At 40.6% G+C, this 18,153-nt stretch overlaps 1 protein-coding gene across 1 annotated transcript in view; it reads left to right on the forward strand.

Annotated features, from left to right (window-relative positions):
• Positions 1-6,560: 6,560 nt before the first annotated feature.
• Positions 6,561-18,153, forward strand: part of LOC103089719 (R3H domain-containing protein 1) — a gene marked incomplete at its 3' end in the record, with an annotated part of 118,910 nt that continues 107,317 nt past the window's right edge. Inside the window, exon 1 of the mRNA XM_007464008.1 lies at positions 6,561-6,748. The remainder of the gene's footprint in view (positions 6,749-18,153) is intronic.

Here is an 18,153-nt window from a genome sequence, read left to right on the forward strand (position 1 = left end):
TTCTCATTGTTGTGGCCTCTCCCATTGTGGAGCACAGGCTCCAGACACGCAGGATCAGCGGCCATGGCTCACGGGCCCAGCCTCTCTGCGGCATGTGGGATCCTCCTGGACCAGGGCACGAACCCGTGTCCCCTGCATCAGCAGGCGGGCTCTCAACCACTGCGCCACCAGGGAAGCCCTAAAAAATGATTATATAATTAAAAAAATTAGATGTGCTCTTAAACTGTCACCATTTGCATCCAACTCTGTAATAAAAACATGTTTTAACAAAGCACAGAATGCCTCATTGAACACTGACCGTACTAAGAAAAATTCTGTATTGCCTTTAAGTAGTATTTCATATCTATATAAAGTTAAATTTGTATTTTGTTAAAATATAAAAGTGCAGATATTGGGACTTCCCTGGTGGTGCAGTGGTTAAGACTCCGCGCTTCCACTGCAGGGGGCGCGGGTTTAATCCCTGGTTGGGGAACTAAATCCGGCAAGCTACGCAAAGCAGCCAAAAAATTTAAAAAATAAAAGTGCAGATGTTTGTTTTGTTTTGTTTTGTTTCTTTCAGATGTTTGTTTTTAATTTGACAAAATGACACCGAAATACAAGAAAATGTGACAAGGACAAGAAAATGTCTAAAAAAGTGGAAGCACACCATACATGCCAGATATCAAAACATACTATCAAGTTATAGAAATTAAGAAAATGGGTATGGTACAAGTCACAGAAAAGAAAGAACAATGAAAGAGAAGAGAATCCAAACAAAACCAAGTGTATATATATTGTGAAACCAAATGTAACAACAAATAAAAATTATATATACATATTGTGTTTTATTATCTACTTCTAATCATCATAAAGCTTTTTCTAAGCGTCACAAATAATCTAGAAACCCTAAGGGAAAAGACATAAATTTTGACACTAAAATAATTTACACTATGTCATAGAAAAACAGCATTAAAAAGTTAAAAAGACAAATTTCAAAATGAGAATAAAGGCAAAATACATGACAAGGAGTTAAAAACCTAGGAAGTAATTTCTTTAAAATTACTAAGGGACTATGATAGATAACAACAGTCTATTCAAAAGAGTAGACAACAGGGCTTCCCTGGTGGCACAGTGGTTGGGAATCTGCCTGCCAATGCAGGGGACGCAGGTTCGAGCCCTGGTCTGGGAAGATCCCACATGCCGTGAAGCAACTAAGCCCGTGAGCCACAACTACTGAGCCTACAAGTCTGGAGCCTGTGCTCTGCAACAGGAGAGGCCACAACAGTGAGAGGCCTGCGCACGGCGATGAAGAGTGGCCCCCGCTCGCTGCAACTGGAGAAAGCCCTCGCACAGAAACGAAGACCCAACACAGCCAAAAATAAATAAATAAATTTATTTATTAAAAAAAAAAAGCGTAGACAACAATGGACAATATACACATAAAAGATGCCCAACATAAACAGAATTCAACTAGACAGAATTAAATAAATGAGGGATCACTTTTTACAATCAGACTGGATAGAATAAAAGATGGGAAACAGGTGCTCTCACACAGTTAGGAAAGAAAATAGGCATAACCTTTCTGTAGAGCAATTTAGGAATTACAGACTATTGTATTAATAAATAACACTAAATAATACTCTTTCTAAAAAGTTAGATTTAAGGGATAATCAGGCAAGCATACAAAAATGGTGTTCATGACAGCATTGCTTTTAAAAGTTAATAATTGATCCAGCAATCCTACTTCTGGGTATACATACGTGTATATACATACCCAGAAGTATACATATACAGGTACGTGTACATGTATATACATGTATATATTGGGACTTCCCTGGTGGCACAGTGGTTAAGAATCCGCCTGCCAACGCAGGAGACACGGGTTCAATTCCTGGTCCGGAAAGATCCCACATGCCACGGAGCAACTAAGCCTGTGTGCCACAGCTACTGAGCCTGCGCTCAAGAGCCTGTAAGCCACAACTACTGAGCCCTCGTGCCACAGCTACTGAAGCCTGCGTGCCTAGAGCCCGTGCTCCGCAACAAGAGAAGCCACCATAACGAGAAGCCTGAACACCACAACGAAGAGTAGCCCCTGCTCGCCGCAACTAGAGAAAGCCCATGCACAGCAAAGGAGACCCAACGCAGCCAAAAATAAGTAAATAATACATGTATATATACATATAGATATATAGATATATAGATACCCAGAAGTATACATACGTATATACATATATCCGAAAGAACACCTATATCCAAAAGAACTAAAAACTTATCTTGAAGAGATATACGCACCCATTCACTGCATTATTCACAATAGCCAAGAAGTGGAAGCAACCTAAATGTTCACTGGCAGATGAATGGATAAATAAAATATGGTGTATACAAACAATGGAATATTAATTAAGCCTTAAAAAAAAAAGGAAGTCCTGTCATATGCCACAATATGAATGAACAATGAGGGCATGACACTAAGTGAAATACCCCAGTCACCGAAGGACAAATACTACATGATTCCATTTATATGCGGCATCTAAAGTCAAACTCTTAGAAACAGAAAGTAGAATGGTGGTTGCCAGGGGCTGCAGGAGGCAGGAAAAGAAGAGTTGTTGATCAACGAGTACAGAGTCTCAGTTTTGCAAGATGAAAAAGTTCCAGAGGGCTTCCCTGGTGGCGCGGTGGTTGGGAGTCCGCCTGCCGATGCAGGGAACGCGGGTTCGTGCCCCGGTCCGGGAGAGTCCCGCGTGCCGCGGAGCGGCTGGGCCCGTGAGCCATGGCCGCTGGGCCTGCGCGTCCGGAGCCTGTGCTCCGCGACGGAAAAGGCCACAGCGGTGAGAGGCCCGCATACCGCACCAGAGATCTGTTGCATGACAAGGTGCATATACTTAACACTACTGTTCTGCACGCTTACAATTGGTTAAGATGGTAAAGTTTATATATTTTTTACCACAATCAAAAAAGAAGTTAATCAAAAATAATGTAAATATCCATCAGCTAGGAACTGGTTATGTTAGAAACATACAATGTAATACCAGAGAGCCATCAAAACTGATATTGAGGACTTCCCTGGTGGCACAGTGGTTAAGAATCCGCCTGCCAATGCAGGCCCGTGCGCCACAACTACTAAGCCTGAGCTCTAGAGCCCGCATGCCACAACTATTAAAGCCTGCACGCCTAGAGCCCGTGCTCTGCAACAAAAGAAGCCACCGCAATGAGAAGCCTGCGCACTGCAACGAAGAGCAGCCCCCACTCACCGCAACTAGAGAAAGCCTGCACGCAGCAACGAAGACCCAACGCTGCTAAAAATAAATAAATAAATTTATTTTTTAAAAAGCTACTGATTTTCAGTCATATCCACAGCCTATTTTTGAGTCAAAAAACAGTTTACAAAAAGAGCAAAGTAGGGGACTTCCCTGGTGGTCCAGCGGTTAAGACTCCACACTCACAATGCAGGGGACCCGGGTTCAATCCCTGGTCAGGGAACTAGATCCTGCAGGATGAAATGAAGATCCCTCACAAGGCAACGAAGATCCTGAATGCTGCAACTAAGACCCAGCGCAGCCAAATAAATAAATAAATAAATATTTTTTTAAAAAAAGAGCAAAGTAGTATTATACTATTCATACGCATGTCTGTACCTATTAGAGATCTGTAAAGATATTCAGCAAGATTTAATAGTCGTATCTCTAACAGGAATACAGATTACTTTCTTTTTTATATTTTCCTGTATTTTTAAATACAATGAGTATGTATTATGTGATGTGAAAGGATAGCTCAAAAGAGTAAGTGACTGCTACCACTGGTTCCAGAATCCTAGGATGGAATTTCACATTTCTCACTATATGCCTGGCACATATTGGGGGATCAATAAATATTTGAGAGGCAGAAATCAGCAGTGGTTAAGAGCTCAGCAATGAGACAGATCTGGATATGAATCTCAGCTCCATAATTTTCTAATCAAGGCCTTAAAGTCTCATTCAGGGTGGGGAGGGATAAACTGGGAGATCAGGATTGACATACACACCACTATATATAAAATAGATAACTAATAAGGACCTACTGTATAGCACAGGGAACTCTATTAAATACTCTGTAATGACCTATATGGGGAAAGAACCTAAAAAAGAGTGGATATATGTATATGTATGACTGATTCACTGTGCTATACAGTAGAAATGAACACAACATTTTAAATCAACTGTACCACAATAAAATTTTTTTTAAGTCTTATTGAACTTCACTGAACTCCAACTTCTTCAAGTATAAAACATCACAGAACAATACTTGCCCATTGCTGAAGAGAACATGTACTGAAAGCACTTAACACCATTCCTGGCTCAGAGGAAACACTCAATAAAATGATGGCCATTACTATTTATTGACTTGATTTACACTAGAAGCCCTCACAACAAAAAAATAAGCATTTATATAAGACTCTTCTGCTTAATTGTATGAAATTCCCAGCTGCATTAAAAAGCAAGAGTCAACACTTTCTTTGGTGGAACCAGAACACTGTGGCTGAAAGGTATGATTACATTCCTATATCTAGAAGGATTACAACATAAAATTTACCATGTAGTTAATGCATAAACACAACTCATGAGTATAGGACACAGACTTATTAGTGCTTCAATTAAAAAAAAATAAAGAAAATATGCTTATTTCAGTCCACAAGTAGAATGGAAAAAGTAACTACAAAACATGACTAATGAAGATTTGACTTAGTTTAGAGAGAGATTAGAAGAACAAGTAACACTACGATTCATTTTGTTTGGCCTGTTTTCCTCACTACTTTTGGACGAGGAGCCTGTCTTTTTGGCACTGCTCTCCCCGCAAAGTCTGGCATAGTGCCTAATACAGTATAAGTGCTCAATAAATACTTACAAGATGATTTCTAAGAGAAAGTCTTAGTGAAACCGCGGGGAAAATTGAGTTAGAATTTATCTGAGAAAGTCTCGGTCAAAATGATAGGAAAATAAGTTTAAAATGAGAGCCATCAGGTTTGGGGAGGTAAGGCTTTTCCTGATAACACCTTCTGCATCTCTTTTGTTCAATGAGTTTCCCAAACAACCTCAAACGGAACGTCCAACAGTAAAAACACACTCAACTTTGTCCACCGACAGGGGGGGCATAAACCAGGGCCTAACGTGCTAAGCTTATTAGGCTTTTGGCTCCAACGTCTTTCTAATGATCTGTATTCATCGGTGTACTATAGTTGGCACCCTATCGACACTTGTTTAATGTATGCTTTACCAAAAAAAAAAAAAGAATGGAACGATTCTCATCAATCATGAGCCCTTCTGTAGCGTTTCTCCTTCGAACCAGACTTTAGAAGTTGGTTTGTAAGAGTGGGAGGAGTTAGCTCAGAACTTCTGAGCCGGTTCTTTTTAGTCAAACTGAAGACGTGAAGGTTTTAGAGGCACTCTCCATAAATATATGGGTGCCATCTAATCCTGAGCAACTCAAAAGACAAAAAAAGTGAGACTCGGGGAGTGAAGAGTGCGGTGGAGCATGGCATTCTGGACTTGGGAACTACCCTCCCCCAATCCCATTTCACCCACTCTTAATTAAAATGCAATTAAATTCCATTCAGCTATCTCTCACGTAAGAAACTACCAACTTGCCCGCCACGCCACTCCCAGACGGCCACACCTGGTGTATTCGCTGCAGAATCTCCAACTCCCGCCACAGGTTTGGCCTGTGTCTGCCGCAAAGCGGAAGTCACTTCAAAGAGACAAACTGAAAGCAAGAGAGTGTAAATACCAGGAATCTAAAACTCCTACGGCGTTCTTAGAAAACTCTTCCTCGACTACCTTTCGCTTCTAACCCTTCTCTCTTCTGCTAGGTTGGTGAAAAGGCTTCACCACAGCCCTGCGACTACTTCCCCGCCCCAAACTCCAAATCATTCAAAAGTTTGTCCTTTCTCATTGGCCAATGAGGCGGCGTGGGTACCTCCCAAGAACTACAATTCCCGTCAGGCCTCGCGGGAAGCAAACGGATAAGCTGAAATGGGCGGAGGCACAGCACGCTGGGAACTGCAGTCGGCTGCAAGCCGAAGAGGGCAATCACCCCGCCTTTCCTCGCTGAGGCTGGAGAACCAGGTGTTCGGCTTAGAGCCTGTTACTGCTGAGGGGAGGAGCCAAGTCCTTAAGCAGCAGTCCCCACTTCCCACCACATGGAGGACGAAAATTTTCCTTTACTCCTATAAAGCAATATAAATACTCCTTGAAAAAATATGTTTGTCTTTCCCATACCTCCAGGTCAGTAAAAACTTCCAGAACTCCCCCACCTCGGGCTCCGACTCGTGGGAAAAGGTGGCTCTTTTACAAGTGGGCAAAATGGCTGTCCTCTTAGGTTTATCATTGGTTGTCCTTTGCGTCCTTCAAGGGCGGATACTTACAGCCGATTGGCTCTTTTTCCCTTGTGGGTGGAGAAAGACTTGGCTTGGCTCTCCCGCGGCCCGGGAGGAGATAAAGGGGTGGAGAGAAGGCAGTTTGTTCAGGCGTGATTGGATGATCCTCATGTCATTCCAAGGATGTACAATCTATGATTTGTCTACTGTCCCTCAAAGAGAACGAAGAGGCGGGGCTAGTGCGTGGTGGGAAGGGGCGGGATTTTGCCAGCCGTGGCTGCCGCTGGAGCCGGTGTCCGGGCTGGTGATGGGGTTAATTCCCTTTCGTAAGACTCTTACTTGCACCCACCCAGCCCCGCCGTCGCCCCGCCGCGCCGCGCTCCAACCGCCTCCTCCTCCTCCTCCTCCTCAGTAACGCGGGTAAGAGATGCCCTCCCTTCCCCCCTCCAGCTCCCCGGGAATAACGCGCTTCGCTCCCCTCCCCCGCCCGCCAACCGGTAGCGCTAACGGAGAAGGAGGCAGGCAGGGGAGAAGATGTGGTGTGTGCGAAGGTGGCCTTCCCCGCCGAGGTGCTGCGGCTGCCAGCCTCGCCGGGAGGTCGGGTTCCGAGGGAGCCCCGGCTCGCCTGGCCCGCCGCTGCGGCTGCGACTGCGACTGCATCTGCATCCAGTACCTTGTGCCCACCGCCCCCACCCGGGGGCCATGTGAAAAGCAAACCCCTCGAGGCCTAGCGGAGGAGGCAGGGGAAAGGTTCCCAAGTCCCTGCCATGGCTGCTGCTGCTTGCTTTTGCAGCCCTAGGGACTCGGGAACCAGCCACAGCAGGCCTGCCCGGAGCGGGTGCCGTGCGTGGCTCTGCTCTCCCGGGTGGCTGGCGCCGGTGCCTCAGGCTTCCCGGCCCACCCCACGGCCGTCACCCCCGGCCTTGCACCCCGAGAATTTTTAGAAAGGAAGTAAGGCATTCCGACCGTTTGGTGAAATGTTAGGTGGTGCATTTTGCGTGTGGTACCAGAAAAAGCACAATGGGAATATTACAAAGAAAGTTGAATGACTGTCAGTGCCACGGACTTTGGGGATCAGATTTACACACATTATGGGTGAGCCTTAGGCTCTGCCCCCCAGATTCCTGTGTGATTGAAGTTTTTCGTCGCTCTCTTTTTGTTGCTAGGTGCAGAGGAGAGTGCCTCTGCTCTTATGCAGAAACAAACTGTTGAGGCCATCAGGTCCCGCGTATAATTGGGGTAGCAAGTCAACTAAGTAAAAGACAAAGAGAGCTTAGTAAATAGCAGGTGATTTTTCTAATATGATTTTCCTGAAAAAAAAAACTGTGTGTTTATATATATGTGTATATTTGTATATATGTATATGCATGTATGTATATATCTCTCTCTGAGGTTATGGTTTGCCTGATTGTAATTCTGAAGAAACCCTCTGCTTTTAGCCTAAATGTCTATGATTACAAGAGCTTTGGAATAATGAAAAGATGGTTAAAGTCAAACTGGCAGCCCACCTACTTGTAATATTTGAAACAGTAAAATCTGAGTAATATTTAACATAGTAGGGTACCAGTGTGACTAGGTTAATTGGACACACCTCAGCTTAACAGAATTTGACATATTTGGCCATATTTGAGAGGGAATGCTAACAAAATTTGACATATTTGGCCATATTTGAAAGGGAATGCTTCTTTCTCATGCGTTGATTGAGTGCTCCTCTTTTCAGCCCTTGCTTTTTTGTGGGGGGTGAATATGTTCTTAAATAATGGATTCTGTAATTTGTGGTAGACATGTCTGTAATCAGAGGTAAAACCCTGGGCCCAGTCCTGAGGCTTACTTGTTACCAGAATAAACTTGGGTTCTGAAGAAATAGCTGAGTTTTGACTAAGCATTGGACCATTTCTTCAGGGTCTGAGAAGACTATAATGGCTTAATAATCTTCCATATTCCATAACTAATATACCTAGATAGAGAATTGACATAGATCCACAGATTCAGGACCTGAAAAAAATTTGGATGGTGTGTTAGAATTAAAAAATGAAACCCTGAGTATAACCCTGAAGGGTGAGTCCCCTCAGCTCCCCCCAAAAAGTACCCATAGCATACATTACTCAGCATAGCATTTTCTAAAACTTGTTGGGTAATTGATAAATTACTATAATGCTTTCAGATCTCATGTGCCTTATGTACAGAAAGGGCTGATGAAAATGTAGGAGGCTTCTGTATTCTCTTATTAGCTGCAGGACCCCTCTATGAGCCTCAGTTCAGTTTCCTCATCTATAGAATGGGGGTGGTTATGCTTAACTCACGGAGTTGTGAGGATTAGAGATGAAGTATGTAAAGCCTCTCACATTGTGCCTAACACATAGTATGTATCAATATGTTAAATATTAACTATTGTTATTTTCACACATTAAGAGAATGAGTTTGTTTCTCAAACGCACACGGTATTGTTGGAGCCTCAGAACATGTTCTGTTAGTGAGGAGTACTGTGGGGATTTTCGTTTATGTTGTGACTTTAAGTGCAGTTTGTAATTAGCCATTTTCAAAGGGAAAGGTTTGTGAGAAATTTGTCATCAGGTACAAAAGAGTTATTTATTTTACAGGAGATTTTTTTAAAATAATTTTTTGGAAACATCTAGTCTTTGTTGTTTTATTTATTTTTATTATTATTATTATTTTTTGGCTGTTGGGTTTTGTTGCTGTGCACAGGCTTCCTCTAGTTGCATCGAACCAGGGCTACTCTTCATTGCTGTGCGCGGGCTTCTCATTGCGGTGGCTTCTCTTGTTGCATAGCATGGACTCTAGGCGCACAGGCTTCAGTAGTTGTGGCTCGTGGGCTCTAGGGTGCAGGCTCAGTAGTTGTGGCGCATGGGCTTAGTTGCTCCGTGGCATGTGGGATCTTCCCGGACCAGGGCTCAAACCTGTGTCCCCTGCATTGGCAGGCAGATTCTTAACCACTGCGCCACCAATGAAGTCCCTGTAGGAGATTTTTTTATTTTCCAGTAAAATGCAGGTGTTTGTTGACTATTTCAAATGGATTATCTGGAATAAAAGTATGTGGTAAATTATTTTAGTGATAAATCATTATAATATCTTTTAAATTTTATTTAGCTGATGTTTCAAGATCAAGTTTATATAGTTGCTCTCCACATTCATTGTGCTACCAGGGGCAAGCAACCGTTGAACTCTTTATAGTGTTAAGATTAAGCAAGTTGTTTGAATTCGTTATGGCCATAGGCTTACTACTGTTTTATTGCTGTTTTTAATTCTCATTATTTATCAGTTCTTAAGTGTTTCTTTTCTGTGGGACAGCATGCCAGACACACTGTTCCTTTCTCCTCCCAGGCACTTTTGAAAACATACTGGGTCTTCACACATAATAGTGTCCTTAGAGTTTGTACAGTGAGACAAACTTAAAGTTAGCCTGAAAACAGTTTTATTATGAAGCCTTCTGACAGTAATTCCAGGCCAAAGTTCAAGGCAGCTACACCTTATGCTGAATAGCGAGCTTAAATATATAATGTTATGGTGGACCTCTGAAGTTACTGAACCCAGTACAGTTGGATGCCCCTTCGAGGGACATTAAATGGCAGCAGCGTAGAAAATTTTGTAAATTGAAATACACTTTTTCAAATATTATGCAGAAGACAAGAATTGCCAAGTAATGAAAGAGATGTTCTTGTACTGGCACTATAGAACACATAATTATACCCGTTTGAGTTAATGTTAAGTTTTGTGGGTTTTTAAAATAAATATATTTATTTTTATTTATTTTATTTTTGGCTGCATTGGGTCTCCGTTGCTGCGCGCGGGCTTTCTCTAGTTGCAGCGAGCGGGGGCTACCCTTCATTGTGGTGTGCAGGCTTCTTATTGCAGTGGCTTCTCTTGTTGCAGGCTCTAGGCACGTGGGCTTCAGTAGTTGTGGCTTGCGGGCTTTAGAGTGCAGGCTCAGTAGTTGTGGTGCATGGGTTTAGTTGCTCCGCAGCATGTCGGATCTTCCCAGACCAGGGATCGAACCCGTGTCCCCTGCATTGGCAGGCAGATTCTTAACCACTGTGCCACCAGGGAAGTCCCTAATGTTAAGTTTTAATTCCTTAGAAATAAAGAAGCACTGAGAGTTGATAACAGTTTTATTTTTTCCATTCTTGAAAATGTTACAATAATAAATCCTTAAGACTGGTAGGTTTATATTATATTGTTGCTATTTACATTAGAAAATCTCACTATTAACACTTTCATGATCTATTGTAAATATGTTGGGCAGCCTGTATGTCAAAGAGGTGTGGTTCCAAATGGTAGTGAACTTTTCAGATAGCACTTGCTGCTACAAACCACAGAATCAGTACACTATCTTTTCAGTCATATCTACATACAGGGATGATAACTCACTACTTATAACTTAAGGTGAATAAACTAAGATGGTTATCATAAAGAGAAGGGAGCGTGTCAGTTTGTTCTCAGTATAATAGTAGTCTTTTTCTAAAGGAGTGAAATAATTTTCCCACCTGATCCCTGTGAATTCTGATAATGCTTACTAGTAATACAGACATGGGCAAAGAGTCAAATCATATAATCAAACAATTTTATTAAGTTAACTTTGCTTTCCAAATAAGGATATGTTATATAGTAACAGATTTGCTTACACCTGATAAGTATGTGTATTTTTCTAGGATTTAATTCAATAGTTATTGGCTGGTGGTTGAAATAAGAGATGAGTTATTTAATCCTGGCTCAAAACTAGTTCTCTACCTTATTTTCCTGCAATTTGTTTTTTTATTCCCAGATTTTATCCTTTATTATTTTGCCTCTTCTTACCTTTTTAGTTTCCACACATACCTATTAACTTGAAATTTTTTCCTATGAGTTTTGAAAGCCTACACTTTATGATTTTTGTTATTCTCTTTGCCATCTGAGTTGTAGATTTGCGACTTTTTTCTTAATTTCTACCTGTAAGCTCACTTCAAGCAAATTGTGATGTTTTTGAGCCTTCTTATTACATAAATACTAGACCACATAACATGTTTAAATGATTGTTCTTGTAGCCTGCTTGACTAAAGTTTTCATCTACAACTCCCTAAAGCTACTTTCTCTCTAAAAGAAATTAAGTATGGAACATAAACTACATTCATTTTTAACTCTTGACCTTTGTTCTTAAAAGTCAATAATTTGATATTGTCTTAAGAGTTTAAAGTACTATAATTTGACTTCTCCCAACTTTAGCTTGATCAGTGACAGATATAATTTACTTTTGTGGTCTACTTGTGCAATTAACTTCACTAATCTGCCTTCTACATGAAAGAAGTTCCATACTGGTATAAAATATCACCTTACAGTCTGAGTTAGAAGTTTAACTAACTGCAGATTCACTTTGTTGTCTTGGCCCTCACTGGGGAGGGCAGCTATGGGATTTAAAGGGTTTTTTTCCTTTAAGTTTTCATGTTGTGGGGGAAAAAAATCTGTACATATATGCAAAGCAATGGCTTAAATGAGCATAAGGCCTTCATGTTAAAAGTCCTCTTGGGGAAGCAGCTTATTACAGAAGTCCTGTGTTTAAAAATAAGTGTCTTTTTACTGGAAACAACCCAGATACCCCTCAATGACTGAATGGTTAAACAACATGTGCTATATCCATTCCGTGGAATACTATGCAGCAATAAAAAGGAACAAACCATAGTATATAGCAACTTGCATGGATCTTGAAGGAATTATGCCAAGTGAAAAAACAATCTTGAAGTGGGACAACCACATGGTTCCATTTATATAACATTCTCAAAATGATAAAATTAGAATGCAGATCTGTGGTTGCCAAGCATTGGGGATGGGGTGGGAGGATAAGGGTGGTTGTAACTGTAAAGGGTTAACTTGAGGGATCTTTGCGGTGATTGAACAGCTCTGTATCTTGATTGTGGTGGTGGTTACGTAAATCTATATACATGTGATAGAATTACATAGAAACACACACGCGAAGGAGTGCATGTAAAATTGGTAAAATCTGAATAAAATTATGGATTATATTGGTGTCAATACCTGGTTTTGATATTGGACTACACTTACACAGTCATCCCTTGTCATCCACTGGGAATTGGTTCCAGGACTCCCCTTGGATACCAAAATTCACAGGTGCTCAAGTCCCTTGTATAAAATGGCATAGTATTTGCATATAACCTATACAATTTTCCCATATACTTTAAACCATATCTAAATTACTTATAATACCAAATGCTATGTAAGTCATTGTATTGATAACTACAATGCAAATGCTGCATAAATAGGTGCCAGTACACAGCAAGTTCAAGTTTTGCTTTTTGGAACTTTCTGAAATTTTTTTCCTGAGTATTTTCAGTCTGTTGGTTGGATCCACAGATATTAAACCTGTGGATATGGAAGGTCAACTGTATAATGTTATCATTGGGGGGAACTGGATGAAGAGTACATGAGAGCTTGCTGTACTGTTTTTTACAGTTCATGTGACTATAATTATTTTAAAATTATTAAGTCAATTACAGAAAAAAATACCCTTTACTTATATGTATGTACCTGTATAGTATTGGGAAAAGAGCATCTGTTTTTTGTTTTGTTTTGTTTAATTTATTTATTTATTTTTGGCTGCATTTGTCTTCCTTGCTGCATGTGGGCTTTTTCTAGTTGTGGCACGGGGGCTACTCTTCGTTGTGGTGTGCAGGCTTATCATTGCGGTAGCTTCTGTTGTTGCAGAGCACTGGCTCTAGGCGCGTGGGCTTCAGTAGTTGTGGCTCACAGGCTTAGTTGCTCTGCAGCATGTGGGATCTTCCTGGACCAGGGCTCGAACCTATGTCCGCTGCATTGGCAGGCAGATTCTTAACCACTGTGCCACGAGGGAAGTCCCAAAGCCTCTGTTTTTAAACAAATATTCTCTGCAAAATACCAGTCATACATTTCTTATTGTTCATGTACATTTGCATGCAATAGAAATACTTCTACGTCAAGCATACCCAACACGCAGTTTCCATTTTCATTTTATATGCCTTGTTTCCCCTACATGCCAGTTCATTTATTTTATTAGGGCTTGCTGCCTTTCACTTTACAATCTCACTTCATATGAACTAGAAAGAATCTGATATCAGTCATCTATACTGTTCATTTTCCAGTTGCTAGAAAAGGATTTTGTCAAGAGAGGCTGTACATTCATTATTCAACTAGATAATTGCATTTTAAGCAAATTGATCATCTGTAAAGACAAAATAAAAGTTTTTGTCTTCTTGTAAAGACTGCAAATGAGGTATAATTTGGGGGAAGAAAATGATATTAGTGCTTGTTAAGTTATACTATGGTTATAATGCGACCATGAACCTTTTAATACAAAAGTATTAAATGTTTTAAAGCAATGTGGGAAGATTGTGAGGAGGTCAGAAGTAAAAGTTGTAGGCCACCAACTTGGGGAAGATACACTTTCTGTGATATGGTTGACCTTGATCCATTTTGAATGAATTTTTGTGCATGGTGTGAGGTAGGAGTACAAATTCATTCTTTTACATGCAGGTATCCTTTTTTTTTTTTTAATCTCAGCACCATTTGTTATTCTTTCTCCATTGAATTGTTTTAGCACCTTTGTTGACCATAAATATAGAAGATTAGTCCTCAATTTTCAATTCTATTCCGTTTATTTATTTATTTATTTTTAACATCTTTATTGGAGTATAATAAAGTGTGTTAGTTTCTGCTGTATAACAAAGTGAATCAGCTATACATATACGTACATCCCCATTTCTCCTACATCCCCATATCTCCTCCCTCACATCTCCCCGCCACCGTCCCTATCCCGCCCCTCTAGATGGATACATATTGCTTGGCTATTCTGGATCCTTTTTATTTCTATATGTAGTTTAAGATTAGCTTGCCAGTGTCTGCCAAGAAACTAGCTTGGATTTTGATAAAGTTGTGTCAAATAGGTCAATTTGGCAATATGGGGAGTATTGCCATTTTAACAATATTGAGAGGATTTTTTTACTATTTAGTGATTCATTTTTTGAAAAGTAATAAACTTACTGCTTGTTAACCTAAATACAGTTGAACCTCCATATCTGTTGGTTCCGCATACATGGATTCAACCAACAGTGAGTCGAAAAATAGTTTAAAAAAAAAAAATTCCAGGAGGTTCCAAAAACAAAACAGCTCGCCATGTTTGGGAGACTATTTATATAGAATTTGTATTATGTTTACAACAAATTACATAATATTTATATTGCATTAGGTATTATAAATAATCTAGAGATGATTTTAAAGTATACCGGAGGATATATGAAGGTTATATGCAAATACTGCCATTTTATATGAGGGACTTGAGCATTCATGGATTTTGGTATCCAAAGGGGGATCCTAGAACCAATCCCCCATGGATATTGAGGGATGACTGTATCATATTTTACGAAAAATATATTTTCAAAATAAAAACATAACGAGAAGAATGGCATTGTCTTACATTTTTGCAGATCTCCATAATGTCTGGTTTATAAGAAGATAGCCGGGTTCTCATATATGTTTTTGCATTCACTCTAATATGATATGTGGTTTTGATAGAAACATAAGACAGTTTGGCCTCATACAAATACGTAGGGGAAAAGAGGAGGACCTCATGCACCCTTTGAAAGCATCTTGATCTGCAGTGGTCATTGGTCCATACTTTGAGAACAGCTTGTTCAGTGGAAAGAAATATCTTTGGAAACTCAGAAATTTGGTGAAATCACAAGTCTGCCACTTAACAACTGATGTGATTTTTGAGCAAGTTATTTAGCCTCTGAGTCTTTCTTCTTCTGTAAAATGAGGATAATGACACTCCCTTTTAGGGTTTTTATAAGGAGGAAACAAAATCATGCCTATAAAGTTTGGGGTATATAAAAACCACCAAAGAACTGAGGCTTGTCTTTTTTCATTTATATTTGTCCACCTCTATTCTATAGGATTAGCTAATTTTTTTCCACTGTAAGTGTACATACCACAGCATGGTAACCTTCATGTAAATTTGGTTCATTGTATAGTATTTACTTAAAAGCTGAACTTTATTCAGACAATTTTCTACTGTCAGTCCTTTTAACTACATATTACGATAGCAAACAAGTAGAGAAGAGCCAACAAAAAGCGTAAAGGAATTTCTAAGAAATGGGAGAGTAAGTTGATGTCTCCTTTAAGACCATTTGTTGCCTTACTGCAGTCCTGCTATTAACTTTTGGAAGAATGAAGGAAAATGCAAAAATTCTGCCCTTAAATTAGAGAATGGTTCTTCAGCCTGTATTTTCCCAGTTAAAATTAATAAAATTAAATTAAAATATAAATGATTCCAAATCCTCAGTGATTCTATAAATATTGAACCAAATTTCAGATAGACATTATTGCAGTTTTTTTATGAAGCAAGTTGAGAAACAGAATGAGGTGTGGGGTCCAATTTGGACAGGTTGGTTAGGAAGACCTCTTGACATTGGAACAAACACCAGACCGAAATGAGGGAACGAGTCATGTGAGGGAAGAACAACATTCTGGGTAGGAAGAACAGAAAGTACAAAGGCCATGGCACGGGGGCATACTTGGATGGAGATGGAAATTACACTTGTTTACTGAAGTTCAGCAGTGTTCTCCCAAAGACAGGATTTAAAGGAACAAGTACACTAAGAACACTCTGGAGTGTGGCTCTGGGGCTGTCAACTATGCATATTTACTAGCTAAGTGAATCATTTCCACTGTAGATCCTCTTAATCCCAAATGTACTGAGTTTTAAGGGACATTTGCAAAGTCTAAACCCAAATCTTTTATCTCCACTTATCAAAGGTTTCCTGTCTTTTCAGTGCTAAACCAAGAGATGCGGTAGTTTTTCTTACAATTACCTGCATTTACATAGACCAGTAGGTAAATTGTTTTGGAATGTGAGAGGTCATCTGGTCCAACTTCAGTGGTTCTCAGGATCAGTCCAGTGACAGTTACCTGCGCAGCTTTTCGTAAAGTTAGCTGCTTTTCCTTTCCTTTTTTCTTTCAGGGTGTATTAGAATGGGGAGATGGGTACATACCCGACTCATGCCTTTTTGAGCAAGCTCTTGTGGGGACCTTACATGACGGGAAAATCAAGCAGATAATCATGTAGCCTTTACTTGAACTATTCTAGTGACAGGACTGCATTCTTAAGGGACTTGTCTCTACTATATGTCTATATGGTAAATATAAATAAATAAATAAATATATTGGCGGGGGGGGGGAGGGGAGGACAGCATGGTCAGAGAAGAGGAGATCCAGCTGGTCCCAGACACAGTTGAAATGTTATCATAAAGGTGCATCACACAGTTGAAATGTTATCACAAAGGTGCATCAATATCAGTCACCTGTCCCTCTCCCCCTCCCTTCACACCCGCAGAGTGTTGGTAGGGATGGGAGACTTTAGTTGCCCAGGCCCAAGACCCTCCTGCTTGGCCCTGTTGTCTAAAATGAGAGAAATTGGAGGACTAATCCTACAGATGTCCTCAGTAGGTACTTCACCCCTTTATACCCCCCCTGGCTGTTTAGCGCCCTTCTTAGATTTGCTGGGTTATATTCCATATTGTTGTGAGCAGAGAAGCTACAGCTAGTCTTCAAAGCACATTAGATCTTGTCAGAGAACCAGGCAACTAGACCATAATGGTATCTTTGTGATTTTAGATTTTGTTTTCCTCAAGGTGGTATGACCATAGGAAATGAAAGTCTTGGTGGACAGTTTTTAAACCTATTTTTAGATCATTTTGATAACAGTCAAGTCAATTTGAAAAAAACGATGCTCAGATTTGAGTGGTTTTACTCAGGTAGTATCGCCAACTTCTGTGTCTTTCGAAATCAAAAACATTTCATGTTTATTCAGTACACTCAACAGATTGTAAACTTTTGTTTTGTTTTGGGGTTTGTTTTTTTTTTTACTGCAATAGAAAACTGAGAAGCTGAGCTATTGTAAAACTTGGTACATTTCTAAACTTAACTTTTTGGAAAGTTTATATATTTTTTTAAACTTCAAAAAAAATCAAAACAATGCATACACGAAAAAATCAAACAGTACAGTGGATCTGTAATTGATCATTATTCCCTTATCTACTGTTATTATCAGAATTGATGAGTCACTTGAAGAGAACTAGAATGTTCTTAGCATCAAAAGTCAAATGGGGGCTTCCCTGGTGGCGCAGTGCTTGCGAGTCCGCCTGCCGATGCAGGAGACGCGGGTTCGTGCCCCGTTTCGGGAGGATCCCACATGCCGCGGAGCGGCCGGGCCCGTGAGCCATGGCCACTGAGCCTGCGCATCCGGAGCCTGTGCTCCGCAAATGGGAGAGGCCACAACAGTGAGAGGCCCGCAAAAAAAAAAAAAAAAAAAGTCAAATGGATTCGTTTTTTTAATAGTTTTTTAAAAATTAACTTGTTTAATTTATGCAGTTTTGGCTGCACTGGGTCTTCGTGTCTGCCCGCGGGCTTTCCCTAGCTGCGGCTAGCAGGGGCCTCTCTCCGCTGCGGTGCAGGGGCTTCTCATTGCAGTGGCTTCTCTTGTTGCGGAGCACAGGCTCTAGGTGCGCGGGCCTCAGTAGCTGTGGCTCGCGAGCTCTAGAGCGCAGGCTCGGTATTTGTGGCGCCCGGGCTTAGATGCTCTGCGGTGTGTAGGATCTTCCCAGACCAGGGCTGGAACCTGTGTCCCCTGCATTGACAGGCAGATTCCCAACCACAGTGCCACCAGGGAAGCCCAAATGGATTCTTTTTTAAGCTTCCATCAGTTCATCAAAATCCACGTCAATTTGTTTTCTTACACATTAGAAGCATGGATTTCCTGTTTTTTGGGGTTTTTTTTTTTTTTTTCT

The sequence above is a fragment of the Lipotes vexillifer genome, unplaced genomic scaffold (genome assembly GCF_000442215.2).
Source record: "Lipotes vexillifer unplaced genomic scaffold, Lipotes_vexillifer_v1.1 scaffold233, whole genome shotgun sequence".
Taxonomy (NCBI): Eukaryota; Metazoa; Chordata; class Mammalia; order Artiodactyla; family Lipotidae; genus Lipotes; species Lipotes vexillifer.